The sequence below is a fragment of the Dama dama genome, chromosome 11 (assembly GCF_033118175.1).
Source record: "Dama dama isolate Ldn47 chromosome 11, ASM3311817v1, whole genome shotgun sequence".
NCBI lineage: Eukaryota > Metazoa > Chordata > Mammalia > Artiodactyla > Cervidae > Dama > Dama dama.
This window is the reverse complement of record NC_083691.1, coordinates 35,531,012-35,548,145: the sequence shown is the minus strand read 5'-3', so window position 1 is coordinate 35,548,145 and position 17,134 is coordinate 35,531,012. Positions and strand designations below refer to the sequence as shown.

Here is a 17,134-nt window from a genome sequence, read left to right as displayed (position 1 = left end):
AGAGGTGGCAGGTGGCCGGGGAGGAGATCTGACTTATTGCACAGATTAATCATGGAGGGCAAGGCAGGCGTTGCTCTGGCATTGAGTTTTCTCCCAAGAGTGTGAGAGAACATTATTCTTGAACACCTCATTCCTTGAACACCAGGAACATTTGCTGCTGCTTCAAGCACAGACAGGGTTGCATAAACATTTTAATATTGCATGAGGCTTGTATAAGACTGACTGAGTATGTGAATGTTAAACCCTGACACATAAAGAGACAGAGAAAGAGAGAGAGAAAGAGAGAGAGAGCCTGGTAAAGACCTAAGATTGCCTTTTTTATCAACTGGAGAGACGGTCTGTAGTAACTCAGAACGTTTTGATGATTCTCATTGTAGAATTTGTTATGGTGATACATTGAAGCCCATGATAAATCAAGCCCCGAATGTCACAAACTAGAGATGTTTCTGTTTTTGCTTGACTTTTTCACATCCAGAAAAGATCTTATAAAATCCCAACCACTCTGTCTTCCTTTTCCTTCAAGAGTTTGGAGGTTTATAGTTGAATTTCTACTGCCCTAGATGGAGAAGCAGGCTTCGTATAGATTGTAGAATTGTGATGTGTTTGTCCTTCCTGTAGAACTATAGACTGTGGTGTGTTTGTCCTTCCTACAAAACTATAGGGCCATGACAGAGCTTCTGGGGAGGATGTGATAAGGCAGCACAGGGCAGGCCAGTCGCAGGTGTGTATCTGTCACCTGAAAGGGCCTCAGGGAGGGCAGCTGTGTGAGGAAAACCTATTTTGTTTGATTTAGCATTCACTGAGTCACAAAAGCAAGCCATCGATCACCAGGCATCCTTAGAAATGATTTCTCAGCCTCCCAAACATCTTCCTTTTAATCACTGTCTTTCAAGCTCCACCACCTCCACATCTAACTGCTCTTTTTTGTTGTTTTGATTTCTAGCTTGTAACTATTTGTGGGATGCTTCCATGTTTCTTTATCTCCTTCCTAGTACAAGTTCAAATCATCTCCTGCCTGAACCATTCATTGGCCTCATTTTCATCTACTCAATCCTTGATACACAATAGTGATCTTAAAAAACTTAAACATAAAATTATCTTTTCAAGATAAAAACCTATTTCCACTACAATCATGATTAGAATCACCCAGTGATCTCTACTAGAATTCGTTTACACAAAAATTATCTTTAAGCTGGAGTATATGATCCTTCATATCTGGCTCCTGCCAACTCTTCAGTTTCAACTGCCACCATTCCCTGCCTTGCACTTCATTGTACAATCCTATTGCTTTACATTCCTTGAAGAACCAAGCTCCCTTATTCCTCTGGCTCTTCACACACACATTATGATATTTAGTTCTCTGCTTCTCCTTCTCAAATGTAATTAGCAGATGGACTGAACCATGCCCATCTTTCTCATTGTTGTTACCAGTGACTAACAGAGAATGTGGCCATATGATAGTCACTCAGTACATATGTGATGAATTAATGGATGGGCAGATGAAGAGATGAAACAAAGAAAAGTCAATGTCTGGAGAAAACTTTTTCTACTATAGCTTCTTCCACATACAGTCACTGAATTTAGAGATAGATGCCAAACTGGGAGGAACCTCAGGGAGAATATAGCTAACCATCTCACTATATAGGTAAGGAAACCAAGTCAGATGATTCACTCAACATCAGACAACCAGAATCAAGGTCTTCTGCTACCTGTTCTGATAATCCTATGTCCCTTGATATATCTCTAAAATTTTCGTATTTGTCAACTCTTAGAACTTTAGAGCTGGGAGAAATTTCTTTGTCATTTTATGGGTGAGGAACATTGCTGAGGATCAGAGAGGAAAAGGGACTGCCCCAGGCCAGTTTTTGCAAATTGCCCAAGTCCTAGAGAACAGGCTGGACACCAGTCAAGCAGGAACGAGCCAGTTCTTGAGCCAACAGCACATGACTTTTGACTACTCATTAGGCCAGGATGGTACTCCTGGCAAATAGAGTTCAGATCCAGCTATGCTGGTTTCTCATTTCCTCTGCCCTCCCCTAGCTGAGAGCTGCTTCTGCTTTTGTCTTCCCTCTGCCTAACTGCTGGGGCACTGTGGTACCCTTGGCAGCTCCTGTAAAGTGCCAACAGATTCTGGGTAGTGGTTCAGAATTCCGGTGAATTTCAGAATTCAGAACTCAGAATTCAGGTGGAATTCCGAATCTACTGCTTGGGCAGTGGGAGCCTTGCAACCACGCACCTTCCTGTGTTTTGATTCCTCCCTTGAGTCAGGAGGCATCCAGGGTCTGGGAGGTGACTTTACTGGATTACTGTGAAAATGTGCATAAGAGCCTTTGGGCTTATTAGGGAAAAGGACAGTGTAAAGAAGAAGACGCGATTTAAGGTTTATAAGCTCAGCAAACAGGGACTGAGAAGCTTTCTGAGATCCTTTTGCTTGCTAATAGACCATGAAGAATGTCAGGAGAACATGGAGGATAGTCACTTTGGAGTGACCCATTAGCCCTCACATTCCCTGCCTGTGCTCATCTTTAGGGCAGGGGCAGTTCAGACAAGATTAATTTTCTTTTGCTAGAACTTAATCTGGCGGGCAACAGGAGACTGAGTTTCCCTCTGTTCCCCAAGGTCTGAGGAATGGTAACAACAGAGGGAGGTCAGGACAGTTCAGTTTGTGAGATGCATTCCAGAGGTCTTCCCCTTAGTGCTGGGAAGATGTCAAGACCTCAGTGGTCTGGAGTAACTTAACTCCCCAGGACTCCTCCAGATGTACTTTATCAGGATTGGGTGGCCAAGACTGGGGGTGATGATTACTTCCTTTTCATTCTCATTTCTAGGGGCTAGTCTTGGCCCTATCAGGGAAGGAGGACTGAGGAAATTCAGGGATCAGAATTTCTTATTGAGAAGCCCCAGGGTCCTAAGTTCAGAGTTTCTTTACTTTTATCTCCTATGCAAAATAAATTTATCCAGATTACTGCTAGTCCTCCCAGTCTTCCCAGGAGGTAGATTCTTAGGCAAAGGGGTGCAGTAACAGAGAAAATAAAAACCAAATGGGGTGAGAGAGGGCAGAAGGTGAGGCCAGGGTGAGTATCTTCCATTACTCTCATGATCTGGCACCACTGGGTGGAAAGACACAAGGTGGTCTCTACCTGGTGCACAGATGTTTATTATATCACAGTTTTTTGTGGGTCAGTTGTCCAGAAATGGCTTAGCTGGATGGTTCAGGCTCAGGGTCTCTCCTGAGGTTGTTTGTCAAGGCTACAGTTATCCATAAGTTTGACTGGGGCTGGGGGATCTGCTTCCATGATGGCTTATTTTTAGCTTCAGTCACTGCATATGCATACCTTTGAGTAGGTCTACTTGACTGAGCTCATGACATGGTAGCTATAGACCACCTAGACGAAGTGGTCTATAACCTAATTTGTGAGTCATATACTATCACTTCCACCACATTCTATTCATTCGAAATGAGTTGCTAAAAAAGAAAAAGGAAAAGAAAGAAGTGAGTTGCTAATTCCTGCTCACTTTCAAGGAGAGAGGAATTAAACTCCATCTCTTAAAAAGAGGAGTGTTACAGAACTTGTGAATAGCCTGTTATGCAAGGCATCTCAATCTTAGGGACAGATGTTTTCCGTCTTCATGCCAAGTGAATGTGGGCATTGGAATTTTCTGTTCCTTACCTGCATAATGGACTTTTTTGTTCTTCACCAACCCCAAGAAAGACACATTGCGTTGTGGCCCACTGAGGTTACATCATGGACCAGGGACATGGATGATGTAGAGCAAGCCGTCACTTCTGGTAACATCTTTCTGTGCCCAGCTGACTGTGGAGAGTCTACCTCTCAGAGTGAACGTTCTTTTAGCAAAAGAGAACAAAGATATACAGTGTTGTAAATCAGCTATACTATAATAAAAATGATAATAATTATTAAAAAAAAAGAACAAAGGTACATACATCCTCATGCTGCATTGACTTGTTTTAACTCTTTCCTAATACCTTGACATAAGTGCTGCCAATCAAGTGGTAACATCAATGTGGCATGACAGTGAATTTTTCTGTATACAATAGGGGGATGTGAAAGCATCAGCGGTGGGTGGGAGTCTAGGACTTCACCCAGTCATCCCTCTCATGGTAATAATTGATAATGCTCTACTGCTGCTGCTGCTAAGTCGCTTTAGTCGTGTCCGACTCTGTGCGATCCCATAGACGTCAGCCCACCAGGCTCCTCCGTCCCTGGGATTCTCCAGGCAAGAACACTGGAGAGGGTTGCCATTTCCTTCTCCAGTGCATGAAAGTGAAAAGTGAAAGTGAAGTCACTCAGTCGTGTCTGACTCTTCATGACCCCACGGACTGCAGCCCACCAGGCTCCTCCGCCCATGGGGTTCTCCAGGCAAGAGTACTGGAGTGGGGTGTCATTGCGTTCTTCTTCGAGAGAACACTTAAAATGAACCAGGCACTGTTTTAAAGTGTTAACTAATTTTCTTCACTCAGTAATTCTTTAAAATAAATGCTGTAATTCATTTACAGATGAGGAAACTGAAACAAAAAGAGGGTATATAACATATCCAAAGTCAAGTAAGCAACAGAATGGTTTTGAGCCCAACAGCATTTGGTTGAATCTGGGCTCTTATATATAAGTCCTAGGGGTTTTACACATAGTCTTGAATGAAAAAAAACAAAACAGGGGAATAAGGCAATGTTTCTGGATTTGTAATGTGAGTATGCATCTTGCCTGGAGAATCCCAGGGATGGGGGAGCCTGGTGGGCTGCCACCTATGGGGTTGCACAGAGTCGGACACGGCTGAAGCGACTTAGCAGCAGCAGCAGCATGCCTCTTAGAGTCCTGTGAAATCTGTTAAAATGCAGATTCTGAAGCAGTAAGTCAGTTGGCAGCTGAGATTCTGTGTTTTTAACAGATTCACAGGCAATGCTGATAGGGGCTAGAGAGGGTGGGAACATTTTGAGTGACAAGATGTCCCTTCCCTTTCTCAGTTCCTTTGGGATAAAGGTTCTTCACCAAATCTGGACTTTAGAATCACAGGGGTAGAGTGGAGAAGGGAGATATTAAAGAAAACAGAAATGAAAACAATTCTGCCAATGTTCCACCTTTAGAGGTTCTGATTCACTTAGTCTGGGGTGTCTTCCTGGGGAAACAATATTTTTAGAAGCACTTCAGGTGACTGTCATGTGCAGCTAGGATGTAGAACCAATACCTTAGGGATAAATCTGCAGTCTTGGACAAGAATAGACTTATTTCTTTCGTCAGAAGCTGTAGCACAGGGTCGCTAAGATGAGGGCTGCCCTATGCTGGGCCAGGCATTATTAAACCCTTTATCTGCTCTGGAGCTGCTGAAGGGGTTAGGAACAGAGTGGCTCAGAGCTGCATTTCTTATGCAACAGAATATTCTTGGAGTAGAGCACTAATGGGCTGCCTTGCTTTGGGGGAGAACAGCAGGTCCCAGGTTGGAAAGCCTGTGCACTGTTCTGGCCAGCACACATTGGAGATGCAGTGCACGTGCCAGGCTGGGCTTTCTCTAACGCCTCATTTTGCATAACACTTTTTGTTTTCATTATGCCTAAATTTGGCCTGCCCAGAGTGCGTGATTAAAATGAAAACCTTATTCTAATAGGGCTCAGAAAACGGGAGAAGGAATCTAAAAATAGGCCATGGAAAAGTGGTAAGCTCAAATGGTATATCGGCCAAGTGGGTTCAAATACACACACTTGCAGTCATTTTTCTTGAAGAGACAAAACAGTGGTGACATCCATGCAGGTGTTTGTATAATCCAGGTCATATCCGAACTCCTATCTGTTTTACAGATTCAAAGCCCTGGACAAATGGAAGCAAACAGTAATAGGAGATAATAAGAGGAATAATAAATCTTACTCCCTGCTTCTTGCACAGTGGAGTTCTGTGTGCCACGCGGGTGCCTGTGATACACTTTGGTTCTCTGCAGAGAAATACTGGATGTTGGGAAGAAACAAGTCCTTATCTTTCTAACACAAAGCCTGAGGAAAACTGTCCATGGGCACCTCATTTCTAGGTTCATTCCTTGCTTTCTATGTATAATTAAATAACTCACTCTTAAGAGCTCAGCTTAAATTTAACTCTCTGTAGAAGGTGTCCCCTGGCTTGAGTTAAGTTCCCTAGTTCCAAGTTCCCAACATCCCCTCCATTTCCCCATTAGGAGACTTTTTTCTTGTTTAATCTGTGTTTAGCTCAGCCCTACACCTTCATGGCCTTCTACAATACAAGATACTTACTAGATGCTTAGTATGAATGAATGAGTGAAGTCCTGAGAAAGACATTTAAGTTCCCTGGGCCTCTGTGTTCAAGTCAGTAAAATAAGGTCAGTTTTCATTCCAATCCCAAAGAAAGGTAATGTTAAAGAATGTTCGAACTACAGTACAATTGTGCTCATTTCACATGCTAGCGAGATGATGCTCAAAATCTTCAAGCTAGGCTTCCACAGTAGATGAACTGAGTTTGGGCAGATGACTTCAAAACGCTCGTTTTCTTCTGAAAAAGAAAGAAATGCTCTTTCTTCATTTAAAAGGCTTTACTTTTTCTGGCCTCACAGTTCACTCTGCAGGGACAGAGGGGTTGCCTGGACAGAGTAGTGGCAGAACGCATGATCTGGCCTTGTTATTAAGAGGAGCAGAAAAGATCCCTAGAAAAGATACCATCTTGCAGTCACATTGTGTATTCATCTCACAACTTGTCCCCTCACCAGATTCATGCTGTGTGACCTATGATTTATTCTAGGGGCTTGTTGTTGAGTGTATAGGCTCTGGGGTCATCAGTTAAGTTCAGTCACTCAGTCATGTCCGACTCTTTGCGACCCCATGGACTGCAGCATGCCAGGCTTCCCTAACCATCATCAACTCCCAGAGCTTGCTAAAACTCATGTCCATTGAGTCAGTGATGCCATCCAACAACCACCTCATCCTCTGTTATCCCCTTCTCCTCCTGCTTTCAATATTTCCCAGCATCAGGGTCTTTTCCAAAGAGTCAGTTCTTCACATCAGGTGGCCAAAGTATGGAGTTTCAGCTTCAGCATCAGTCCTTCCAATGAATATTCAGGAATGATTACCTTTAAGATGGAATCCTTTGGATTGAGATTCCAAGTGACTCTGAAGAGTCTTCTCCAGCACCACAGTTCAAAAGCACCAATTCTTCAGTGCTCAGCTTTCTTTACAGTCCAACTCTTATATCCATACATGACTACTGGAAAAACCATAGCTCTGACTAGATGGACCTTTGTCAGCAAAGTAATGTCTCTGCTTTTTAATATGCTGTCTAGGTTGGTCATAGGTTTTCTTCCAAGGAGCAAGTGTCTTTTCATTTCATGGCTGCAGTCACCATCTGCAGTGATTTTGGAGCACAAGAAAATAAAGTCTCTCACTGTTTCCGTTTTTGTTTCCCCATCTATTTGCTATGAAGTGATGGGACTGGATGCCATGATCTTAGTTTTCTGAATGTTGAGTTTTAAGACAACTTTTTCATTCTCCTCATTCACTTTCATCAAGAGGCTCTTCAGTTCCTCTTCACTTTCTGCCATAAGGGTGGTGTCATCTGCGTATCTGAGGTTATTGATATTTCTCCCAGCAATCTTGATTCCAGCTTGTGTTTCATCCAGCCTGGCATTTTGCATGATGTACTCTGCATATAAGATAAATAAGCAGGGTGACAGTATATAGCCTTGACATACTCCTTTCCCAATTTGGAACCAGTCTATTGTTGCATGTCGGGTTCTGACTATTGCTTCTTGACCTGCATGCAGATTTCTCAGGAGGCAGGTCAGGAGGTCTGGTATTCCCATCTCTTGAAGTATTTTCCACAGTTTATTGTGATCTACACAGTCAAAGGCTTTGGCTTAATCAATGAAACAGAAATAGATGTTTTTCTGTAATTCTCTTGCTTTTTCTATGATCCAATGGATGTTGGCAATTTGATCTCTGGTTCCTCTCCCTTTTCTAAATCCAGCTTGAATACCTGTAAGTTCGCAGTTCACGTACTATTGAAGCCTGGCTTGGAGAATTTTGAGCATTACTTTACTAGCATGTGAGATGAGTGCAATTGTGCGGTAGTTTGAACATTCTTTGGCATTGCCTTTCTTTGGGTTTGGAATGAAAACTGATCTTTTTCAGTCCTGTGGCCACTGCTGAATTTTCCAAATTTGCTGGCATATTGAGTGCAACACTTGAACAGCATCATCATTTAGGGTTTGAAATAGCTCAAACTGGAATTCTGTCACCTCCACTAGTTTTGTTTATAGTGATGCTTCCTAAGGCACACTTGACTTTGCATTCGAGGATGTCTGGCTCTAGGCAAGTGATCACACGATAGTGGTTATCTAGGTCATGAAGATCTTTTTTGTATAGTTCTTCTGTGTATTCTTGCCACCTCTTCTTAATATCTTCTGCTTCTGTTAGGTCCATACCATTTCTGTTCTTTATTGTGCTCATCTTTTCATGAAATTTTCCCTTGGTATCTCCAATTTTCTTGAAGCGATCTCTAGTCTTTCCCATTCTACTGTTTTCCTTTATATCTTTGCATTGATTACTGAGGAAAACTTTCTTACTTCTCCTTGCTATTCTTTGAAATTCTGCATTCAAATAGGGTCTTATCCTGGCTCAAATTCTAGGGCTTACTCTGCCAAGGTGTGTGACCTTGGGCAAATTACTGCTCACCTCCCTGTGGCTCCATCTTGTTCCCTGTAAAAGAGGGAGGATAATTTTTCCACTTTATAAGGTTCTTATGAGGATTCAATGAGTTAATACACAGAAAGCACTTAAAATGATGCAAAGAGTAGAATGGTAAAGACGAGAGATCTCTTCAAGAAAACTGGAGATACCAAGGGAACTTTTCATATAAAGATGGGCATAATAAACGACAGAAACAGCAACAACCTAACAGAAGCAGAAGCGATTAAGAAGAGGTGGCAAGAATACACAGAACTGTACAAAAAAGGTCTTAGTGACCCAGATAACCACAATGGTGTGGTCACTCACCTAGAGTCAGACATCCTGGAGTGTGAATTCAAGTGGGCCTTAGGAAGCATCACTATGAACAAAGCTAGTGGAGGTGATGGAATTCCAGTTGAGCTATTTCAAATCCTAGAAGATGATGCTGTGAAAGTGCTGCACTCAATATGCCAGCAAATTTGGAAAACTCAGCAGTGGCCATAAGACTGGAAAAATTCCTTTTTCATTCCAATCCCAAAGAAAGACAATGCCAAAGAATGTTCAAACTGCCATAAAATTGTGTTCATTTCACATGCAAGCAAGGTAATGCTCAAAAGCCTTCAAGGTAAGCCTCAGCAGTACATGAACCGAGAACTTCCAAATGTGCAAGATGGATTCAGAAAAGACAGAGGAACCAGAGATCAAATTGCCAACATTCGTTAGATCATAGAAAAAGCAAAAGAACTCCAGAAAAACATCTACTTCTGCTTCATTGACTACACTAAAGCCTTTGACTGTGTGGATCATAATAAACTGTGGAAAATTCTTAAAGAAGTGGGACTACCTGACCACCTTACGTGCCTCCTGAGAAACCTGTATGCAAGACCAGAAGCAACAGTTTAAAACTAGCCATGGAACAGCAGACTGGTTCAAAATTGGGAAGGGGGTATGTCAAGGCTATATGTTGTCATCCTGCTTATTTAACTTATATGCAGAGTACATTATGCAAAATGCTGGGCTGGATGAATCACAAGCTGGAATCAAGATTTCCAGGAGAAATATCAGCAACCTCAGATATGTAGATGATACCACCCTAATGGTAAAAAGTGAAGAGGAACTAAAGAACCTCTTGATGAGGGTGAAAGAGGGGAGTGAAAAAGCTGGCTTAAAACTCAACATTAAAAAAACTAAGGTCATAGCATCCGGTCCCATCACTTCATGGCAAATAGAATGGGAAAAACTGGAAACAGTGACAGACTTTACTTTCTTGGACTTTAGAATCACTGTAGATGGTGACTGCAGCCATAAAATTAAGACACTTATTTCTTGGAAGAAAAGCTATGACCAACCTAGATAGCATATTAAAAAACAGAGACGTTACTTTGCTGACAAAGGTCTGTACAGTCAAAGCTATAGTTTTTCCAGTAGTCATGTATTGATGTGAGAATTAGATCATAAGGAAAGCTGAGCACTGAAGAATGGATGTTTTTGAATTGTGGCACTGGAGAATACTCTTGGGGACTTCCCTGGTTGTGCTAGTGGTAAATAATCCACCTGCCAATGTAGGAGACATAAGAGATGTAAGTTCGATTCTGGGTCAGGAAGATCCCCTGAAGGAGGGCATGGCAACACACCCCAGTATTCTTGCTTGGAGAATCCTATGAACAGAGCAGTCTGTTAGGCTACAGTCCATAGGGTTGCACAGAGTTGGACATGACTAAAGCAACTCAGCATGCATGTACAGATGATGCTTGAGAGTCCCTTGGACTGCAAGATCAAACCAGTCAATCCTAAAGGAAATCAGCCCTAAATTTTCATTGAAAGGACTGGTGCTGAAGCTGAAGTTCCAATACTTTGGCCACCTGATTCAAAGAGCCAACTCATTGGAAAAGACCCTGATGCTGGGAAAGACTGAAGGAGGGGGAGAAGGGGGCAACAGAGGATGAGATGGTTGGATGACATCACTGACTCAATGGACATGAGTTTGAGCAAACTCCAGGAAATAGTGAAGGACAGGAAAGCCTGGCATGCTGCAGTCCTTGGGGTTACAAAGAGTTGGACCCAACTTAGTGACTGAACAATAGCAACAGAGTAGACAGTCAATAAATATCAGCCTTTTTTTTTTTTTTTCCTCTCTTTCTCTTGTATATTCCTGTCTCTGTCCCTGAGTCTTTATTCATGAGCTCCCACTCCTCTACTGAAATCCAATTCAGCTTTCAAGGCCCAGCCCCTCATAGACCATAGATCACAGCCTGTCAAGCTAGGAGGAGCCGTGCAGATAATTAAATCCAAATAACCTCATTTTACAGATGAGAAATCAGAGGCACAGAGGGGCTCAGCCAGTTGCTCAAGGTCTCAGAGTTGGCTGGTAGAGCACCAGCCCCAAACCCCAGGGACCAACCCTGCAGCCCTGGTTTTTCTTCTGACACCAGGCAGCCTCCTTCTTTGGAACTCAGGGCTCTTCATTTTGGTGTCTTTCCTTCTGCTTGTTCTCTTGTGACATCTTTTTTAGTAGGATGTGATTAGTAATCACTTTTAGAATACACTTTCTTGCTTAATATTACATGTTCATGTATTAAGCAGGTTGTTTTGGTCCATAGTTGGTATCACTAATAATAAGAATAAGCTATATTGGATTCAGTTCAGTTCAGTTCAGTTGCTCAGTTGTGTGCGACTCTTTGCAACCCCATGGACTGCAGCATGCCAGCCTTACCTGTCCATCACCAACTCCCTGAGTTTACTCAAACTCATGTCCATTGAGTCAGTGATGCCATCCAACTATCTCATCCACTGTTGTCCCCTTCTCCTCCTGCCTTCAATCTTTCCCAGCATCAGGGTCTTTTCCAGTGAGTCAGTTCTTCACATCAGGTAGCCATAGTATTGGAGTTTCAACTTTAGCATCAGTCCTTCCAATGAATATTTGGTACTGATTTCCTTTCGGATGAACTGGTTGGATCTTCTTGCAGTCCAAGGGACTCTCAAGAGTCTTCTCCAACACCATAGTTCAAAAGCATCAATTTTTCAGTACTCAGCTTTCTTTATAGTCCAACTCTCACATCCATACATAACTACTGGAAAAATTGGATTAGGACACTGTTATTTATAAAGTACTTCCTGATAATGTTGCTATCATGATGTAACAGTGCTAAGAGGCAGGGATTAATTTTTATCTTCTCCAGAGAAGAGGAAGCAGGTTTAGAGAAAGGAATAGGATTGCTTAGAGCCACCCAGCCAACACAGGGGAACTTGTCTATCTGCAAATGGCCCTACTTTGCCTGTTTGCAAATGAAGGAATCTTAACATTTCATGTGGATTTGTCATGCTTCCTTCACTAGTAGGCCTGGGCCATGTGTTAAGAATTATTTATATTTTCAAAGAGTCTACAGTAATCACAACAGACTCACAATATGTATGTGTTGAAGAAATAAGTAACAGTTTTCACTGCTGCTTCCATCCCTAAAGAGGTAGGGTCTGTCCAGATACACACATATTGTTGGCTGTGCAGTGTTAATCCACTTTCTGTACTTCCCAATCTGTGATCTCTCTAGTCTTCTGTACAGTGTGGTTAAAGCTGTTTGCCTTCTTTCAAATTTTTGATCATGCTTTAAGATCAGGCTGACAGCTAAACTTTTGTGGACACCTCAGGCTGTTTCAGCATAACCCCAGAAGAAAGAGTGTGTGTGGGAGCCTCAGAGGCTTTGGATAGTCTTTCAGGATTGTGTCAGGAAACAAAAGTTGGGAGGGGGCATGGGTAGGAGGTGGGAGGGAGGCACAGGACTAACCCCCTCCCACATCCTGTTCCCTCAGTCTTTAATTACATCCTTGTTTCATGAATTAATGATGACACTGCCACCTTAATATTATTCATTAAAGCTGTTGATTCCATGCAAGTTGGCATGGCCTCCTCTCTGAATCCCACAAGAGAGACTTCTCCACAGTCTAACAGCAGAAAGCTTCCGAGAACAAACCTCTCCTCTCTCAGAGCACAACCAGCCCAGGAAGGGGCCAGTGCAGCATCCAGGTGCCTCCCTCGCCTTCGTGGTCCCCACAAAGAGATCTGCTTATATTAGATGGATGGTGAACCAAGGGTCCTGGGGTCACTCAAAGACTTGAATGAACAGCCCCTACCCCCTTCTTTTTAAACAAATTAAGAAGATCTGTGGTAACATAGAAAATTTTAATTGAATCCAATGGGGTCACAAATTTAAATGCCTAGAGGTGTGGGTGATTATGCAATGAAAGAATGAAAAAAGCTCAGCCAGATAAAATAGGACAAGCTGACTTCAATTAAAGAGATCAGGCTTAGGTAGACTCTTGCCCTCTGGGAATCTGGAGCCATAAATGAAGACTCTGCTTTTAAGTGTTGGCAAGTGATGTAAATAAAAACAAATTAAAATGACACAAAAGACTGTAAGATAAGCAAGACTTTGGGGGCAGGATGCAACCTTGACTACCAGTTTGAGATATTTCATGGGGTGACCACATTCATGTGACTGATACCAAGGGCCCTAGCCTTAGGAGGGAGAGAAACTTTTGAACATGTTTTGGAGGTCAGAAAGTTTTTGCTTTGCACTTCTTTTTTTAAAGTACACACTTAAGTGGGGTTTAGTGGTGACTTTATAAAGAAATGTAGGTACTATGTTAAATAATGTGCAAAGTTTGACATCCTCATGGCACTGCAGATTGGCTATTATCATCCACATTTGATAGAGAAGAAAATAAAGGCTAAAGAAGCCTAAGTTACTTATCCAAAGTCACCTAATTATTGTGACAGAGAACTGCTAGGCCAAAAATATCTGTGATTTCAGACACAGTTTACAAAGTACTCTAGATTTTGATGGTTCTCTGCTTATAGCCTGCAACATGCCAGAAAGTATGTTATAGTCCAGTTGGATCTGCTCATGTATTATCCTTTCACTCATTCCAGGTTGGATCAGAGGGTCTCTAAGACTTGAAATTCTGTGGTTCTGGGACATAACCACCACCACTAACCACTACCACTAATATTTCCCTGCATTGACAGCTTACTAGTTGCCAGGCTCTGTTATGTGCGCTTAATTGCATGTAATCCTCACACCAGCCCTATGACATAGGTATTAGTCCCATTTCACAGAGGAGGAAACTGAGGTTCAGAGAAGTTAAATAACCTGCTCAAGTTCATACAGTTAATACGGCAGACCCAGGATTGGGGCTAAGGTATGTCTGACTCTTAACCCCTGAGCAAAGGTGAGGTGCAGGGTTGGAGAACGGGTGTGATCTATCTTCCCAAGGGTCCGGGAAGAGCACTACTGAACCACAGTTCCAGCACTTACATTAAGTACAGTGTGACATGGGCAAATTACTTAGCCTTACTAAGCCCCAGTGCCTGTTCTGTAAAATGAGGTAATAGTAGCACACCTGCCTTTTACTGCTTAGTTCACCTGTCTAGGGTGTTCAGAGCCATGCTGGACAAATACTGAAGTGTTCCATGTTGTTTCATTTTCTTTTTTCCATGGCCCAGAACCTTGCTCCCTCTCCCAAGGAGGTCAGCTGCATGTCTGTTCCTCCCTCACACCACTGGGAGGGGAGATTCAGCTCAGACTTCTGAAGAGAGGCTTAAAAGATGTTACAGAAGCATTACTTATCCTTTCTTCCTCTCCTTAAGTTTCTTTCAGCCATGACAGCCACAGACTTAATAGAATTTCAGTTCACTGAAGTTCTATTAGCACTTGGTATGAGTTATAGAAGGAGGTTTCCCAGGCAGCTGTTTATGGGACTGGCAGGGTAACAGCTCTTTGCCACACAATTATGGATTAAACGATTCTGCAGAGAGAACATGCTCAGGTGGTTTAGAAGAGAGCTCAGGGCTGGCAGGGCAGGTGTGGCTTACAAAGGTGTGCTGTAGAGTTCAGCATTGGTCTAGGTAACAGGTTGTCAAACTACAGTGGAGCATTAAACAGGGCCTCCCAGTTTTTGGGGAGACATACAATCATAGCTGCAAGTTCTAGGAGGTTGATTTTTATGCTTTTTTTTTTAAATGTAAGTAATGAATTTAATACACTGTCTTGAGGGAGACCTTTCCTCCCATTTGTGATGTAACAAGAATGTGTATTCAACCTTGAGTTCTCGATAGGTTTATTTCCTTAGCCTGCTTTCCTCCTCCTCCATTTACTCCCTAATTCCTCTTACCCCTCTGTCTTTAGTGCCAGAGATTCTAGCTTGTGACATCTCTGCTGTGCCTTTTTTTGAAGCTTGCTGGCCAGACTTTAAAGGATGATGGCACCTTTACCCAAATATAAGAAGGAGCACACCAATCAGAGCGTGGGGGCCCCCAGAAGAGACATTTTGGTATCTCCTTTCACATCTGGCAGTGTGGAAACACAGTCGGTGCTCAGCACATGCTGGCTGGAGGAAGGCCTGAACGTGCTGTGCTCAGAATCAGCCACATTTCCTGGGATGCTGTCAGTCCTTCATCACCTCCCCTGGGAAGTCTTTCCTTGTTGCATCTTCATCTAGAAATGATGTCTTCCAATCTAAAAATCTCATGAAGTTCATTACCTCTTAACTTTGCTTTTGTCACAAATAAATCTTGGTTCCCTGGCAGGACAGCAAACGTCTTCAAGTCAGGACCAGTTTGACCCCATCTTTATTATCTGTATGGTACTCACCCTACAGGCCCTGTTCCATTAATTTCTATTAGGGCTTCAACCTGTACCTTCTGGGGAAATAAAATTCAGTCCATAACAGACCCTTAATATAAGGCCTGAGTAGTAGGACAGGCATTGTGACTGCCATTTTATCAGCATAGAATCTGAGGCTCAGAAAGCTCACAGTGTTATCAAGTGACTTGCACAGGTTGCCAGGCTGGTCAGTGTCAAAACTGAGGAGAGAACCTGTTTTCTCACTCTTCCCATTGTTCTCTGAAGTCCTTCAACACAATTTATCCCCAACTACAAAACCCAGTGGTCTTTTCTCAGTCTTTATCTCCTTGACACCATCAAACAATATGGCTACATGCCCATTATTTTTTAAATGATGAATCTTTTTTAAATCATAAAAGGAGAAACTATACTCAAAACACCACCATCTTGACACCATTGCTCTTCTTCGTCTGTATTACCTTTCAAGTTTTGTCCATTTATATTCATTAGACTCAGTTGTAATGAGTAAATTGGAACAGGAAATCCATGGGCTTGTCAAGCTCTTCCAATCAATGACTTGGGAGGATTCCAAAGCCACAGGAAGATACAAGTCCAAGTAGTCGAAACTGGTTGCAGATAGACTGGTCCTTTCCCTTCAGGCTGGACTATCCAGCAGTTCCTTGTTGCTTTCTTCACAAACCAGCTGGCCAATACTGGTTGCTCTCAGGAATTTTCTGGCCTTTTGTGTATCTCTGGGAAGTAATCATTTGAATTCAGGACAGGGCAGCAGAAGTCACACTGAAAGCCCCATGAAGCCTATGAATATGGATGGAGTCAGACCAAGTATTGTTCACATTCTGCCGTGCAGCCATTCATTCTTTCACATCCTTTCTTGTTCCAGGGAAAATTTTTAAAGTCTTGCTGCCTTGCTACTTGCCAGGGGGGTGACATTTATAAGATACTTAACTGATTCTGACTTTCTGTATAATGGAGATACTAACAGTCACTTTGCAAGGCTATTTGGAAGATTAAACAAAATAATGTGTAAAAGTTCCAAGTACAACATGTGGCACATAGTAGGTGCCCAGAAAACAGTATCAACTATTTAAGAAATGGATGTGTGTGTTAGGCTTATGTTTGCAAATCCTTGTATAAGAACATGTCTCTTATCCATATTCTTCTCTAAAACTCATATGCTCTTGGATGCAGTTAAGCTTCTGCATAAAGTTTATGCTTCCCTGGCATCATCAATAAAGGACTCGTTCGTTTGGTAAAGTAACCCCTGGAAAGGCTTTAGGATTTGAGAACGACAGGTGATTATGGATGGGGCTAAATTATTTACTTCATCAAAGTATCTCTGGGCTTTATCATGCAGACCTGTCATAGGAAGCTGTACATAAAGATGAAAAATGGATCCTTTAACTCAGGGATCTGAAAGGTCACTGGGGCCGTGGCAGATATATAAAGTTGTGTTTGCTGCATCCATCAAGATGCAATTGTGTATGGATGTGATGCATGGCAGGCAGCGTGAGGCTGGACTTTTGCTTTCCACTTTGTATTATGGCCACACTGGGCTGCCACATAGAAAGTCAGTGGCGATTAGCTCTCCAGAGTCTTATGGTGCTGTACTTACACCATTCTTTGCAGCTACTACCTCCTATGGTGGCACATTCAGGACAGCAGGGGTTTTGGAGAATGGACCAGGGAGTGTAAGATAATGGTGTGTCTGTTTTTCCATCTGATAGATGTCCTGGCTTGAGCTCACTTCTTATCTCTCAGTGACCTAAGAGATTGATGGAAAAGGAAAAGAAAATGAGGCAAAGTGATTAACTCT

The 17,134-nt window shown here is 42.5% G+C and overlaps 1 protein-coding gene across 1 annotated transcript in view; it reads left to right on the top strand.

The window, feature by feature from the left end:
• ALK (ALK receptor tyrosine kinase) overlaps positions 1-17,134 on the top strand; it is a 716,806-nt gene that overhangs the window by 107,724 nt on the left and 591,948 nt on the right. The window lies entirely within an intron of this gene.